Raw genomic sequence first — 15,970 nt, forward strand, 5'->3', positions numbered from 1 at the left:
AGTAAAAACTATTAGAGTAGCTACCAAACTTTCAGGATGGTCAGATTGTATCTAGTCTTTTACCTTTGTGCAAATTCAATTTTCCCATTCTGTTAAATCATGGAAGATAGAAGCGCCCTGCTCTGTGTGCTCTTATATGTGTGCATGCTGGAGGAGCACATGGAGCAGGATTGTGCTACTGCTAAAGAAGAGGGGATAAGACCGGTGGCGTAACAAGACTCTATAGGGCTCTGGTGCAAACTTTGGATTGGGGCTCCCATATACCTAAACTCTCACTGCCACCACTGTCCCACACACTACACAGAATTATACTCATAGAACCAGACTCCTTATACATCTTATATGTAGCATCCACTAGCCTCCCTTATTCCAGCAACTCTTATTAAAGAAATGCTCACAGCAGCCTCCTGAATGAAATGTCAGCAGAAGCCACATTAATGATATGCTCACAGCATTCCCCTTAATGAAATGTCAGCAGAAGCCCCCTTAATGAAGTGTCCATAGAGGCCTCCTTAATTAAATCTCAGCAGAGGCTCCCTTTTTTTTTTGTCCTTTTTTTTATTTATTTTTCAAAAAATGCCATTAAATACAATTCACTGCAAATATAACATATGTCAGATATACGATGTTTTGTTACAATGTAATCGACTTTATCATCCAAAAATAATAAATTGGTAATCTAGATGAGATTACTATTTGGTTAAATGGTCTGTTAAGATAAAAGTTGAAAAATAAGACTAAATTCATAAGACTGTATCATTTAAAGGATATAAATTTCACACTGGGCGTAACCAGTTGCGGCGAGAGACGCAGGTCGTTCCTTCTAAAGAGACGCAGACATCACTGTGACTATGTCTCAGTAATTAGTTTCCATGGACTCAACTGGTTAAGTAACTACAGACAGTAAATGATATTAATAAATGCCACTACTAACATAGATGTAGTAGTGCGGCTGTCTGGCACCATAGAAAATACCAAATATATTATTGCATCTTTCTGACACATCTAGAAACCATTATTTCTAAGAATTAACTTTGTAACACCCCACCCCTCCCCCCAATACCCCATGCCCACCCTGGCACCGATGGGAAAGTCACCAAGAGAGAGAAAAAAAAAAAAAAGGAAAGAGAGGAAAAAGAAGAAGTGAATTACTCATAACCGGGTCATGTTTATCATGTTCTCCACTCCAACCAACAATCAGATTCTTTCTTGTCTCTTAAATTCCCTTCCATCAAACCTCCCAAAGGAGTTAGTTCGTAGTTCATCATTCTTTCAACTAATATATGCCATTCTTTTATTTTGGGGGTGTTTCCCCCTTTCCAATTTCTTATCAGTAACAATCTCCCGTTGAAAAGTAATTTGTGCACTAAGAGACTTTTCCCCTTGGACATCCCCAAAGCTGGGATAAGTCCCAAACTGGCCACTGAGGCATCAAAGGCTAAGTTAATTTCCAATCTCTCCGTGATACATTCATATATCTCCATCCAAAGTTTTTTTATTTTAATGCAGTTCCATAAAATGTGTGTAATATCTGCTCCCTCCTCCTGACATCTATTACATCTCGAGTTGTCTCTCAGTTTAGCCTTATACAGAATATCTGGGGAGTAATAGACTCTATAGAGTATGTTTAATTGAATTAATCTGTGGTTCAAGTTCTTAGAGGTTTACTTTATATTTCTATAAATATGACTCCAGTGCTCTTTATCTAGTGTACCACAAGCCTTCGCCCATTTGTTTTGGCTGGGATGTATCAGGTTCTTCTCTACCTCTATCATTATTCCTCTGTATATTCTTGATAGATTTTTTGGGGCATTGACCAGAGTAAATATAAAGGACATTAAACCACAGTTCTCCACTTTGAAATAATCCTTGTTAATTTCTGCTCCAACTGCATGTCTCACTCGCATATAGTTAAAGTAGTCATTGTCTTTTAAGTGATAGCTCTGTTTCAATTTATCAAAGGATACCAATAAACCCTCGTGAAATAAGTCAGGTATATGCCTTAAACCCCTATTTCTCCAAAATTGTGAGTGTTCTATTTTGCATAGTTCTGTAATGTGCTCATTATGCCACAAAGGTGAAAAAATAATGGAACCCTGAATTCCTAAAAAGGTTCTGAACCATTTCCATGTGTTGTGAATCAAATTCGTGATTGGGAGTTTCTCCCCCTTCTCTTTCGTCAACCTTCCAGACTCTAATAGTGTAAATATATTATCCCCGATATTATTAAACTTTTTCAGCAGTTCCTTGAAAACTGCCGAATTTCTACTTTCCCCTATAAACTGCAATTATGAAGAAACAAAATAGTGAAAGGGGGATGGGAAAGAGACCCCTCCCCTATCTTTATCTTTACAAAAAAACTCTATTTTTAGTCGAATCCTAGTTCTCCCCCAAATTAAATCGTTAAATATCCTTCGTAACAGCCTAAACCATCGATCTTCAATCCAACAGGGACTATTTGATAAGATATATAATATTTGAGGGAGGCAGATCATTTTCGCTAAAGCGATCCGATCTGCTCTACTGAGTGGTAATTTATTCCATATTTTAATTTTATTTCTAATTTTTTCAACCAGGGGTGAGAGATTGAGTTCAGCATATTCCAAAACCTTTGGACTAGAGATGAGCGAACACTAAAATGCTCGGGTACTCGTTATTCGAGACGAACTTTTCCCGATGCTCGAGTGCTCGTCTCGAATAACGAACCCCATTGAAGTCAATGGGAGACTCGAGCATTTTTCAAGGGGACCAAGGCTCTGCACAGGGAAGCTTGGCCAAACACCTGGGAACCTCAGAAAAGGATGGAAACACCACGGAAATGGACAGGAAACAGCAGGGGCAGCATGCATGGATGCCTCTGAGGCTGCATAATCGCACCATTATGCCAAAATTATGGGCAACAGCATGGCCATGACAGAGTGACAGAATGAAGCTAGATAGCATCTAAAACATCCAATAATTGACCCTGACACTATAGGGGACGGCATGCAGAGGCAGCGGCAGCAGGCTAGAGAGTGTCATGGCGACATACCCTAAATGGACTCAGGCTTCAAACCAATGGGTGGCAGAGAGGAACCAAAGGAGGTGAGCAAGAAGCGCTCAAATAATATCGGTACATGATAAAAGTTTGCCAGTATATTTTGTGGATTACACAGCAGGGTGGCGACAAAGTTAACATGGAAGCCATGAAAACAACCCAAAATTCTGCCTGACACAGCTCGTTTGATAAGGGGACGATGTATGGAGGCAGTGAACTAGTAGTAGATTAAAGGTGCTGCAGTTAAAACTATGTTAGTTGGATCTTGGCATGGAGCTGGCGCTCCGCTGCCAGGCGAGCTTTCGCCAATCCAAGCCCCTGTCTATAGGCTACTCCCCAAACAGCACTTCTAAGAACCTTTTGTATAAGATCAAGATCAAGATGCCAGTATATTTTGGGGATTACACAGCAGGGTGGCGACAAAGTTAACAACTTTGATGTGGAATGCCCTGTAATAGCTCTTGGGCGGTGTGCCTTTTATCGCCTAGGCTCAGCAGTTTCAGCACCGCCTGCTGTCGCTTAGCGACGGCACTGCTGCTGTGCCTAGAGCTACCGACTGATGGCGCCATGCCCACGGATGGTAATTCGGAGGAGGAGGAGGTGGAGGAGGGGTGGGAGGAGGTATAGTAGGCCTTTGAGACCTGGACCGAGGTAGGCCCCGCAATTCTCTGCGTCGGCAGTATATGACCAGCCCCAGGGTCAGACTCGGTCCCAGCCTGCACCAAGTTAAGTGTAGTAGCGTTCTCATAAGTTTGGGATATGGCGGGTGAGGGGAATGTAAACAGATGCGCAAGAAGCGCATGATGCGCATGGAGCTGGCGTTCCGCTGCCAGGCGAGCTTTCGCCAATCCAAGCCCCTGTCTCTAGGCTACTCCCCAAACAGCACTTCTAAGAACCTTTTGTATAAGATCAAGTGTAGTAGCGTTCTTATAAGTTTAGGATATGCCGGGTGAGGGGAATGTAAACAGATGCGCAAGAAGCGCTGAAATAATATCCCTAAATGGTAAAAGTTTGCCAGTATATTTTGTGGATAACACAGCAGGGTGGCGACAAAGTTAACAACTTTGATGTGGAATCCATGAAAACAACCCAAATTTCTGCCTGACACACCTCGTTTGATAAAGGGACGATGTATGGAGGCAGCTATATGGACGACTTTTGGAGGTAGCAATGGAGACAACGTGTGGAGGCTGCTATGGAGACAATTTAATTTGGATAGTGCCTGTATGTGGCAGTCCCAAACATTTTTCAAACCAGAGGAGCAGGTAGGTGGCCCTCCAGTAAAATGGAATAGATTGAGTGCCTGTATGTGGCAGTCCCAAAAATTGTTCAAACCAGAGGAGCAGGTAGGTGGCCCTGCAGTAAAATGGAATAGATTGAGTGCCTGTATGTGGCAGTCCCAAAAATGTTTCAAACCAGAGGAGCAGGTAGGTGGCCCTCCAGTAAAATGGAATAGATTGAGTGCCTGTATGTGGCAGTCCCAAAAATTGTTCAAACCAGAGGAGCAGGTAGGTGGCCCTGCAGTAAAATGGAATAGATTGAGTGCCTGTATGTGGCAGTCCCAAAAATTGTTCAAACCAGAGGAGCAGGTAGGTGGCCCTGCAGTAAAATGGAATAGATTGAGTGCCTGTATGTGGCAGTCCCAAAAATGTTTCAAACCAGAGGAGCAGGTAGGTGGCCCTGCAGTAAAATGGAATAGATTGAGTGCCTGTATGTGGCACTCACAAAAATTGTTTCAAACAGAGGACCGGGTAGGTGGCCCTCCAGAAAAATTAAATGCATGAAGTACTATAGCAAGAGCCAGTGGGCCCTGTCAAAAAATAGCCAGTTTCCTCTGCTTTACTGTACAAAGAGGAGGAGAAGGAGGAAAATGAGGAGGAGGAGGAGGAGTGGATCAATTATTCAGGTTGAGCTTCCTTCACCTGGTGGAGATTGGAAATTCTGAGAAATCCAGCCTTTATTCATTTTAATAAGCGTCAGCCTGTCAGCGCTGTCAGTCGACAGGCGTGTACGCTTATCGGTGATGATGCCACCAGCTGCACTGAAAACCCGCTCGGACAAGACGCTAGCGGCAGGGCAGGCAAGAACCTCCAAGGCGTAGAGCGCCAGTTCGTGCCACATGTCCAGCTTTGAAACCCAGTAGTTGTAGGGAGCTGTGTGATCATTTAGGACGATGGTATGGTCAGCTACGTACTCCCTCACCATCTTTCTGTAAAGATCAGCCCTACTCTGCCGAGACTGGGGACAGGTGACAGTGTCTTGCTGGGGTGACATAAAGCTGGCAAAAGCCTTGTAAAGCGTACCCTTGCCAGTGCTGGACAAGCTGCCTGCTCGCCTACTCTCCCTCGCTACTTGTCCCGCAGAACTACGCACTCTGCCGCTAGCGCTGTCAGAAGGGAAATACTGTTTCAGCTTGTGCACCAGGGCCTGCTGGTATTCATGCATTCTCACACTCCTTTCCTCTCCAGGGATGAGAGTGGAAAGATTTTGCTTGTACCGTGGGTCCAGGAGAGTGAACACCCAGTAATCGGTGCTGGAATAAATTCTTTGAACGCGAGGGTCACGGGATAGGCAGCCTAGCATGAAATCTGCCATATGCGCCAGAGTACCAACGCGTAAGAATTCACTCCCCTCACTGGCCTGACTGTCCATTTCCTCCTCCTCCAACTCCTCCAACTCCTCTTCTTCTGCCCATACACGCTGAACAGTGAAGGACTCAACAATGGTCCCCTCTTGTGTCTCGCCAACATTCTCCTCCTCTTCCTCCTCAACCTCCTCCACCTCCACCTCCTCCGATATGCGCTGAGAAACAGACCTCAGGGTGCTTTGGCTATCAACAAGGGAATATTCTTCCCCCGTCTCTTGTGACGAGCGCAAAGCTTCCGACTTCATGCTGACCAGAGAGTTTTTCAACAGGCCAAGCAGCGGGATGGTGAGGCTGATGATGGCGGCATCGCCACTGACCATCTGTGTTGACTCCTCAAAGTTACTCAGCACCTGACAGATATCAGACATCCACGTCCACTCCTCATTGTAGACTTGAGGAAGCTGACTGACCTGACTACCAGTTCTGGTGGAAGTTGACATCTGGCAGTCTACAATCGCTCGGCGCTGCTGGTAAACTCTGGATAACATGGTCAGTGTTGAATTCCACCTCGTGGGCACGTCGCACAACAGTCGGTGAGCGGGCAGTTGGAGGCGGCGCTGCGCTGCCCTGAGAGTGGCAGCATCTGGGCTGGACTTCCTGAAATGCGCACAGATGCGGCGCACCTTCGTGAGCAAATCAGACAGATTGGGGTATGTCTTGAGGAAACGCTGCACTATCAGATTTAACACATGGGCCAGGCATGGCACATGTGTCAGTCTGCCGAGTTGCAGAGCCGCCACCAGGTTACGGCCGTTGTCACACACAACCATTCCCGGCTTGAGGTTCAGCGGTGCCAGCCACAGATCAGTCTGCGCCGTGATGCCCTGTAATAGCTCTTGGGCGGTGTGCCTTTTGTCGCCTAGGCTCAGCAGTTTGAGCACCGCCTGCTGTCGCTTAGCGACGGCACTGCTGCTGTGCCTAGAGCTACCGACTGATGGCGCCGTGCCCACGGATGGTAGTTCGGAGGAGGAGGTGGAGGAGGGGTGGGAGGAGGAGGAGGCATAGTAGGCCTGAAACACCTGGACCGAGGTAGGCCCCGCAATCCTCGGCGTCGGCAGTATATGAGCAGCCCCAGGGTCAGACTCGGTCCCAGCCTCCACCAAGTTAACCCAATGTGCCGTCAGCGATATATAGTGGCCCTGCCCGGCAGCACTCGTCCACGTGTCCGTGGTCAGGTGGACCTTGTCAGAAACGGCGTTGGTCAGGGCACGGATGATGTTGTCTGACACGTGCTGGTGCAGGGCTGGGACGGCACATCGGGAAAAGTAGTGGCGGCTGGGGACCGAATACCGAGGGGCGGCCGCCGCCATGAGGTTGCGAAAGGCCTCGGTCTCTACTAGCCTATAGGGCAGCATCTCCAGGCTAAGCAATCTGGAGATGTGCACATTAAGGGCTTGGGCGTGCGGGTGGGTTGCACTATATTTGCGTTTCCGCTCCAGCGTCTGGGGTATGGAGAGCTGAACGCTGGTGGATGCTGTGGAGGATCGTGGAGGCGACGATGGGGTTTTTGTGCCAGGGTCCTGGGCAGGGGGCTGACTAGCAGCTGACACAGGGGAAGGAGCAGTGGTGTGCACGGCCGGAGGTGAACGGGCTTGTTGCCACTGAGTGGGGTGCTTAGCATTCATATGCCTGCGCATACTGGTGGTAGTTAAGCTAGTAGTGGTGGAACCCCTGCTGAGCCTGGTTTGGCAAATGTTGCACACCACAGTCCGTCGGTCATCCGGTGTTTCCTTAAAGAACCTCCACACTTCTGAAGATCTAGCCCTCGCCGCAAGAGCCCTCACCACGGGAGCTTCACTAGTTGACAGTGGCGCTGATGCACCAGCTCTGGCCCTGCCTCTCCGTCTGGCCCCACCACTGCCTCTTCCAACCTGTTCAGGTCGAGGACTCTCCTCCGTCTCAGAAGCACTGTGTTCACCCGGCCTCTCAACCCAGCTTGGGTCTGTCACCTCATCATCCTCCGATCCCTCAGTCTGCTCCCCCCTCGGACTTCCTGCCCTGACAACAACTTCCCCACTGTCTGACAACCGTGTCTCCTCATCGTCGGACACCTCTTTACACACTTCCACTACGTCAAGAAGGTCATCATCACCCACAGACTGTGACTGGTGGAAAACCTGGGCATCGGAAAATTGCTCAGCAGCAACCGGACAAGTGGTTTGTGACTGTGGGAAGGGTCCAGAAAACAGTTCCTCAGAGTATGCCGGTTCAAATGCCAAATTTTCCTGGGAGGGGGCAGACTGGGGGGGAGGAGGCTGAGGTGCAGGAGCTGGAGGAGTGGCGATTTCGGTGACATGGGTGGACTGCGTGGAAGACTGACTGGTGGTGGACAAATTGCTCGAAGCATTGTCAGCAATCCACGACATCACCTGTTCGCACTGTTCTGGCCTCAACAGTGCTCTACCACGAGTCCCAGTAACTTCAGACATGAACCTAGGGAGTGTAGCTCTGCGGCGTTCCCCTGCTCCCTCATCAGCAGGTGGTGTCTCACCCCGCCCAGGACCACGGCCTCTGACCCCTGCAGTAGTTGGACGCCCACGTCCCCGCCCTCGTCCTCTACCCCTAGCCCTCGGGTTAAACATTTTTAAAATGAGAGTTATAACTTTATTTTTTTTTTTTTACTTTTTTTTTTTTTTTTTTGTGTTTTTTTTTTTTTTTTGTGTTTTTTGTTTTTTTTTGAGTTTTTAAAACCAAACAATGCTATCCTATTGCTATGGCTATTTTCTAGCCAAGTATCAAAGCACACTACTATGCCAGATGAGATGACACTGAGTTATTGGCTAATAGAAATCCAACCCCTACTGAATTTTGCCACTTCGGCCTTTGCTATGGATATGTGCGCCACTAAGCGCAGAACACAGCGGTCGCAAGTCTCACTACAAATTGCTCAGAATTGGCAAGTACATGCACTGCAGAAACTACAGCCACCAGCAGATCAACCAGAAATCAAATATATAGAACGCTACTGTAGGCTTCAAGAAGCTGTTTGTATTCTCCTATGGCTATTTTCTAGCCAAGTATCAAAGGAAGCACAGTACTATGCCAGATGAGATGACACTGAGTTATTGCCTAATAGAAATCCAACCCCTACTGAATTTTGCCACTTTGGCCTTTGCTATGGATATGTGCGCCACTAAGCGCAGAACACAGCGGTCGCAAGTCTCACTACAAATTGCTCAGAATTGGCAAGTACATGCACTGCAGAAACTACAGCCACCAGCAGATCAACCAGAAATCAAATATATAGAACGCTACTGTAGGCTTCAAGAAGCTGTTTGTATTCTCCTATGGCTATTTTCTAGCCAAGTATCAAAGGAAGCACAGTACTATGCCAGATGAGATGACACTGAGTTATTGCCTAATAGAAATCCAACCCCTACTGAATTTTGCCACTTCGGCCTTTGCTATGGATATGTGCGCCACTAAGCGCAGAACACAGCGGTCGCAAGTCTCACTACAAATTGCTCAGAATTGGCAAGTACATGCACTGCAGAAACTACAGCCACCAGCAGATCAACCAGAAATCAAATATATAGAACGCTACTGTAGGCTTCAAGAAGCTGTTTGTATTCTCCTATGGCTATTTTCTAGCCAAGTATCAAAGGAAGCACAGTACTATGCCAGATGAGATGACACTGAGTTATTGCCTAATAGAAATCCAACCCCTACTGAATTTTGCCACTTCGGCCTTTGCTATGGATATGTGCGCCACTAAGCGCAGAACACAGCGGTCGCAAGTCTCACTACAAATTGCTCAGAATTGGCAAGTACATGCACTGCAGAAACTACAGCCACCAGCAGATCAACCAGAAATCAAATATATAGAACGCTACTGTAGGCTTCAAGAAGCTGTTTGTATTCTCCTATGGCTATTTTCTAGCCAAGTATCAAAGGAAGCACAGTACTATGCCAGATGAGATGACACTGAGTTATTGCCTAATAGAAATCCAACCCCTACTGAATTTTGCCACTTCGGCCTTTGCTATGGATATGTGCGCCACTAAGCGCAGAACACAGCGGTCGCAAGTCTCACTACAAATTGCTCAGAATTGGCAAGTACATGCACTGCAGAAACTACAGCCACCAGCAGATCAACCAGAAATCAAATATATAGAACGCTACTGTAGGCTTCAAGAAGCTGTTTGTATTCTCCTATGGCTATTTTCTAGCCAAGTATCAAAGGAAGCACAGTACTATGCCAGATGAGATGACACTGAGTTATTGCCTAATAGAAATCCAACCCCTACTGAATTTTGCCACTTCGGCCTTTGCTATGGATATGTGCGCCACTAAGCGCAGAACACAGCGGTCGCAAGTCTCACTACAAATTGCTCAGAATTGGCAAGTACATGCACTGCAGAAACTACAGCCACCAGCAGATCAACCAGAAATCAAATATATAGAACGCTACTGTAGGCTTCAAGAAGCTGTTTGTATTCTCCTATGGCTATTTTCTAGCCAAGTATCAAAGGAAGCACAGTACTATGCCAGATGAGATGACACTGAGTTATTGCCTAATAGAAATCCAACCCCTACTGAATTTTGCCACTTCGGCCTTTGCTATGGATATGTGCGCCACTAAGCGCAGAACACAGCGGTCGCAAGTCTCACTACAAATTGCTCAGAATTGGCAAGTACATGCACTGCAGAAACTACAGCCACCAGCAGATCAACCAGAAATCAAATATATAGAACGCTACTGTAGGCTTCAAGAAGCTGTTTGTATTCTCCTATGGCTATTTTCTAGCCAAGTATCAAAGGAAGCACAGTACTATGCCAGATGAGATGACACTGAGTTATTGCCTAATAGAAATCCAACCCCTACTGAATTTTGCCACTTTGGCCTTTGCTATGGATATGTGCGCCACTAAGCGCAGAACACAGCGGTCGCAAGTCTCACTACAAATTGCTCAGAATTGGCAAGTACATGCACTGCAGAAACTACAGCCACCAGCAGATCAACCAGAAATCAAATATATAGAACGCTACTGTAGGCTTCAAGAAGCTGTTTGTATTCTCCTATGGCTATTTTCTAGCCAAGTATCAAAGGAAGCACAGTACTATGCCAGATGAGATGACACTGAGTTATTGCCTAATAGAAATCCAACCCCTACTGAATTTTGCCACTTCGGCCTTTGCTATGGATATGTGCGCCACTAAGCGCAGAACACAGCGGTCGCAAGTCTCACTACAAATTGCTCAGAATTGGCAAGTACATGCACTGCAGAAACTACAGCCACCAGCAGATCAACCAGAAATCAAATATATAGAACGCTACTGTAGGCTTCAAGAAGCTGTTTGTATTCTCCTATGGCTATTTTCTAGCCAAGTATCAAAGGAAGCACAGTACTATGCCAGATGAGATGACACTGAGTTATTGCCTAATAGAAATCCAACCCCTACTGAATTTTGCCACTTCGGCCTTTGCTATGGATATGTGCGCCACTAAGCGCAGAACACAGCGGTCGCAAGTCTCACTACAAATTGCTCAGAATTGGCAAGTACATGCACTGCAGAAACTACAGCCACCAGCAGATCAACCAGAAATCAAATATATAGAACGCTACTGTAGGCTTCAAGAAGCTGTTTGTATTCTCCTATGGCTATTTTCTAGCCAAGTATCAAAGGAAGCACAGTACTATGCCAGATGAGATGACACTGAGTTATTGCCTAATAGAAATCCAACCCCTACTGAATTTTGCCACTTCGGCCTTTGCTATGGATATGTGCGCCACTAAGCGCAGAACACAGCGGTCGCAAGTCTCACTACAAATTGCTCAGAATTGGCAAGTACATGCACTGCAGAAACTACAGCCACCAGCAGATCAACCAGAAATCAAATATATAGAACGCTACTGTAGGCTTCAAGAAGCTGTTTGTATTCTCCTATGGCTATTTTCTAGCCAAGTATCAAAGGAAGCACAGTACTATGCCAGATGAGATGACACTGAGTTATTGCCTAATAGAAATCCAACCCCTACTGAATTTTGCCACTTCGGCCTTTGCTATGGATATGTGCGCCACTAAGCGCAGAACACAGCGGTCGCAAGTCTCACTACAAATTGCTCAGAATTGGCAAGTACATGCACTGCAGAAACTACAGCCACCAGCAGATCAACCAGAAATCAAATATATAGAACGCTACTGTAGGCTTCAAGAAGCTGTTTGTATTCTCCTATGGCTATTTTCTAGCCAAGTATCAAAGGAAGCACAGTACTATGCCAGATGAGATGACACTGAGTTATTGCCTAATAGAAATCCAACCCCTACTGAATTTTGCCACTTCGGCCTTTGCTATGGATATGTGCGCCACTAAGCGCAGAACACAGCGGTCGCAAGTCTCACTACAAATTGCTCAGAATTGGCAAGTACATGCACTGCAGAAACTACAGCCACCAGCAGATCAACCAGAAATCAAATATATAGAACGCTACTGTAGGCTTCAAGAAGCTGTTTGTATTCTCCTATGGCTATTTTCTAGCCAAGTATCAAAGGAAGCACAGTACTATGCCAGATGAGATGACACTGAGTTATTGCCTAATAGAAATCCAACCCCTACTGAATTTTGCCACTTCGGCCTTTGCTATGGATATGTGCGCCACTAAGCGCAGAACACAGCGGTCGCAAGTCTCACTACAAATTGCTCAGAATTGGCAAGTACATGCACTGCAGAAACTACAGCCACCAGCAGATCAACCAGAAATCAAATATATAGAACGCTACTGTAGGCTTCAAGAAGCTGTTTGTATTCTCCTATGGCTATTTTCTAGCCAAGTATCAAAGGAAGCACAGTACTATGCCAGATGAGATGACACTGAGTTATTGCCTAATAGAAATCCAACCCCTACTGAATTTTGCCACTTCGGCCTTTGCTATGGATATGTGCGCCACTAAGCGCAGAACACAGCGGTCGCAAGTCTCACTACAAATTGCTCAGAATTGGCAAGTACATGCACTGCAGAAACTACAGCCACCAGCAGATCAACCAGAAATCAAATATATAGAACGCTACTGTAGGCTTCAAGAAGCTGTTTGTATTCTCCTATGGCTATTTTCTAGCCAAGTATCAAAGGAAGCACAGTACTATGCCAGATGAGATGACACTGAGTTATTGCCTAATAGAAATCCAACCCCTACTGAATTTTCCCACTTCGGTCTTAGCTATGGATATGTGTGCCACTAAGAGCTAAACACAACGGTAGCAAGTCCCCCTGCTAATTCCTCACAAAATGGTAAAAGATGCAAATTAAGATAAAAAAAGTAGAACGTTATTGTAGCCCTAAGAAGGGCTGTTGGGTTCTTTGAGAATCACTCCTGCCTAACAGTAAGCTAATAGAACACCCTAACGCTTTCCCTGACCAGCAGCAGCTCTCTCCCTAGCGGCATCCAGAGACAGAATGATCCGAGCAGCGCGGCCAGCGGCTAGTCTATCCCAGGGTCACCTGATCTGGCCAGCCAACCACTGCTATCGACGTGTAAGGGTACCACGTCATGCTGGGTGGAGTGCAGAGTCTCCTGGCTTGTGATTGGCTCTGTTTCTGGCCGCCAAAAAGCAAAACGGCGGGAGCTGCCATTTTCTCGAGCGGGCGAAGTATTCGTCCGAGTAACGAGCAGTTTCGAGTACCCTAATGCTCGACCGAGCATCAAGCTCGGACGAGCATGTTCGCTCATCTCTACTTTGGACTGATCTTTAACCCCTTAACGACTTGGCCTTTTTTAGTTTTTTCACTTCCATTTTTCACTCACCAACTTCAAAAATCTATAACTTTTTTATTTTTCCACATAAAGAGCTGTGTTATGGCTTATTTTTTGCGTAACAAATTGCACTTTATAGTGACGGTATTTAATATTCTATGGCGTGTACTGGGAAGCGGGAAAAAAATTCCAAATGCAGTGAAAATGGTGAAAAACCACATTTGTGACGTTTTCTTGTGGGCTTGGATTTTACAGCTTTCACTCTGCGTACCAAATGACATGTCTACTTTATTCTTTGGGTCGGTACGATCATGTGGATACCAAATTTGTATAGGTTTTATAATGTTTTCATACATTTAAAAAAATTAAAACCTCCTGTACAAAATTTTTTTTTATTTTGCCATCTTCTGGGGCCAATAACTTTTTCATACTTTGGTGTACGGAGCTGTGGATAGTGTAATTTTTTCCGAATTTTGATGGCGTTTTCATTACTATAATTTTTGGGACTGTGCGACCTTTTGATCACTTTTTATAAATTTTTTTATATTTTTCAAAATGGCAAAAAAATGCCATTTTCGACTTTGGACGCTATTTTCCGTTACGGGGTTAAACGTAGTGAAAAAACATTATCATATTTTGATAGATCGGGCATTTTCGGACGCGGTGATACCTAATGTGTTTATGATTTTCACTGTTTATTTATTTTTATATCAGTTCTAGGGAAAAGGGGGTGATTAGAATTTTTAGGTTTTTTTATTATAATTTTTTTTTTTTTAAACTTTTTTTTATTTTTACTTTTACTATTTTTCAGACTCCCTAGGGCAGTGATGGCGAACCTATGGCACGGGTGCCAGAGGTGGCACTCTGAGCCCTTTCTGTGGGCACCAAGGCTGTTACCCCAGGACAGAGTTTAGCAGACATAACTGGAATCTTCCTGCTGCTCTCAATTCTCTTTTTAGATGACACATCCTTGACTTATAAGAACTGCAGAAAGAGTGAGAAGGTGTGAACAGGACCAGATTATCTTTTGATGGCCCCATGATTCTTCCAGTACAGAGAGACACTGGAGAGAAGCTATAATGATGTATGAATTTGCCCTCCTGCTTTCAACTATATTGGTGTACTCAGGGGGCCAATATGATTGAATGTTGTGGAAGAACAGGGAACAATAAGTTACTGTTTAAATTGTTAAGTTGGCACTTGATGGTAAATAAGTGGGTTTTGGTTTTAGTTTGGGCACCCAGCCTATAAAAGGTTCGCCATCACTGCCCTAGGGTACTCTAACCCTAGGTAGTCTGATCGATCCTATCATATACTGCCATACTACAGTATGGCAGTATATGTGGATTTTACTCCCCATGCATTACAATGTGCAAATAGCACATTGTAATGCATGGGTTAAAACGAAGTAGCCTCGGGTATTCTGAACACCCGAGGTTACCATGGCGACGGATCGCCGCTCCCCGTGACGTCATCGGGGAGCAGCGATCCACAACAAGATGGCGGCACCGATCGCGGGTGTTACCGGTAAGCCTTTGCTGCAGTAAACAGCAAAGACTTACCGGCTATGGAGAGGGCTCGGCCCACGAGCCCTCTCCATGCACCGGGACCCGGCGCGCGCTGTACTAGTACGGGGCGCGTCGGGAAGGGGTTAATCCCAAATATTCAAAAGTCTCGCCTGGGTTCAAAATACAGAGTTCCCCTGCCTGTCCCAAGTTAAATTTGTCCAATTCACATAGGGTCGACTTTTTCCAGTTAATCTCCAGTCCTGAAATGAATTTGAACTCGTCTAATATCCCCATTGTTAGAGGGACAGATTTCTCTAAGTTTCTTTAATATAATAAGATGTCGTCGGCGTATAAAAGTATTTTGTCATCTACTCCACCACACCCACACCCCTTTATTTCCTTTGTTCCTCTTATTTTTATAGCCAGCGGTTCCACGAACATAGCAAATCAAAGTGGGGACATGGGGCACCCTTGTCTTGTCCCCCTACTCAAATTAAATCTTTCTGACAACCCTCCATTAATTTTCCCTCTGGCAGTTGGTTCAGCATAGAAAAGCCTCACATACTCTATGTATCTATCCCCAATACCAAATTTCTTCATTGTTTTCAAGAGGAAGACCCACTCCACCCTGTCAAACGCCTTAGTTGCGTCTAAAGACAGGATGGAGCGGGCCTCCCCCCGGCCCATCTGTAATGCTGCGTATAGGCGCCTGATGTTATTCTTGATATTACAGCCCGGAATAAATCCACTTTGATCTTCATTGATGATACTCTTGATACATTTTTTTTTGACGATTAGTCAGTAGTTTCGCTATTATTTTCCCATCTGTATTTAAAAGAGAGATGGGACGGTAAGACTCCACTTCCATTGGGTTTTTATTTTTTTTACAGATTAGTGTTATGCATGCCTCATATAATGATTTTGGTAGTTTCCCACCTTGTAAACTAGCCTCCCACACTTTTAGTAGAACGGGAAATAGGATATCGCCGAATCTCCTGTATATCTCAAAGGGAAACCCGTCCAGACCTGGGGATGAGTTTCCCGTGCATGTTTTTAGAGCCTCCCACATTTCCTGAATAAATA

General features: G+C 45.5%; 1 protein-coding gene across 3 annotated transcripts in view; it reads left to right on the top strand.

Moving 5' to 3' along the window:
- TRPM2 (transient receptor potential cation channel subfamily M member 2) overlaps positions 1-15,970 on the top strand; it is a 419,555-nt gene that overhangs the window by 141,058 nt on the left and 262,527 nt on the right. The gene's annotated exons all lie outside the window — the stretch shown is intronic.

The sequence above is a fragment of the Engystomops pustulosus genome, chromosome 8 (assembly GCF_040894005.1).
Source record: "Engystomops pustulosus chromosome 8, aEngPut4.maternal, whole genome shotgun sequence".
NCBI lineage: Eukaryota > Metazoa > Chordata > Amphibia > Anura > Leptodactylidae > Engystomops > Engystomops pustulosus.